Raw genomic sequence first — 1,644 nt, forward strand, 5'->3', positions numbered from 1 at the left:
CGGCCTGCTTGGAGGCAGGCTGTGCAGCATGGCCTTTCCCAGTTTGAAGAGACACTTTGCCAACAGTCTGAGGCAAAGAGGCAAAGAAGGAAGGCCCATAGCCAGGGAGACAGACCAGGGACGGACTGCACTTGCTCCCGGTGTGGAAGGGATTGTCACTCCCGTATTGGCCTTTTCAGCCACACTAGTGCCAGAACCACCTTTCAGAGTGCGATACCATAGTCTTTCGAGACTGAAGGTTGCCATTCTATTTGTATCCCACAATAAATTAATACTGCAGACTAATTCTAACCTGCTTGGAGCAGGCAGGCTGGAAGGCCTGCCCTGCATCGAGGGTAGGCTTTGAGGCCAAAAGTGATGCAGCCTGGAGCAAGGGGAATTGCTTCCCCTTAACTCTTGTCGAGCTGCACCAGCTCCAATGGTGCTACGTGAATCGCACCACCTAAAGTGGTGGTGAAGATCCAAGCAGCCCAGGGCTGCTCCGGGATGCCCAGGAATGGGGATAGAATCCGGCATAAGTGTTTGATCCTGACCCTGCCTCCACCATCCTGCCATCCACCCCAAAACACCATGCCATTTCATGCAGAATGCAATGAAACAAACCACTTTGGAATATCTCTATTCTATCAAAAGTTATAGCCAAAAAACTAGCAGGGGCGCAGCAATGGTGCATCGTCACATCCACCTCCTGTGGCATTTCCCTGCCCACTGTGTGGGAGGAGGTTCAACATGGAGGTGATGCACTGGTCAATCGTACCAGGTGGTGCAAACCCTAGTGACGACAGTCGCTTATTTAATAAATTTCTACCCAGCTTTATCTCAGCGTTCAAAGCAGCTTACAAAGTTTTATCACAATAAAAACCATAAACAAAAATCTACTCAAAATAAGGTAGCATTTAAAAATGTGATATTAAAAAATCAAAAGCAAAAATCGTAAACTAGCAGCAATCAATCACAAAGGGGGCAGACCCATAAAATCTAACCAGCATAAAACCCCACAATACCCAATATTTAAATGACCTGAATTCAGGAAGCTGATCTAAATGACAACGTTTTTAGGCCCTGCTGGAAAGCCTTTAAGGAGGGAGCAGTTCATAAGCCGGGAGGGAGGGAATTCCATAAAGTTGAAGGGCCACTACTGAGAAGGCCCTTTTCCTTGCAGCCACGCCTCCTACCTCCATAGGCAATGGCATCTTTAAAAGGGCCCTATCCAATGACTGGAGAGGATGAACCAGGTTGTACAGAAGTAGCCATTTCAACTTTTCTGGCTCCAGGCACTTTGGCTCATCTACTGAAGAATCCCTGACTATTTGCATGGAATCCTGTGCAATACAGGTCTTCTAGATTGTTCAGTTGGGCCAGGCCCGATGCCCCACATGAACTGAGAATGGATCATAGAAAACATTCAGCACTCCGTCACATCTGCACATTTCAGGGAAAGACTCACTCACAGTGTGTGTGGCGGGGGGGGGGGAACCTGCCTTTTGGGATGCTTGCCTACCACAGTTCATGTGAACATAAGAAGAGCCCTGCCGGATGAGGCCAAAGTCCCATCTAGTCCAGCTTCCTGTATCCCACAGTGGCCCACCAAATGCTTCAGGGAGCACACAAGACAACAAGATACAACCTATGTCCTGGTGCCTG

Source organism: Tiliqua scincoides, chromosome 6, assembly GCF_035046505.1.
Source record: "Tiliqua scincoides isolate rTilSci1 chromosome 6, rTilSci1.hap2, whole genome shotgun sequence".
In the NCBI taxonomy this organism is placed as follows: Eukaryota; Metazoa; Chordata; class Lepidosauria; order Squamata; family Scincidae; genus Tiliqua; species Tiliqua scincoides.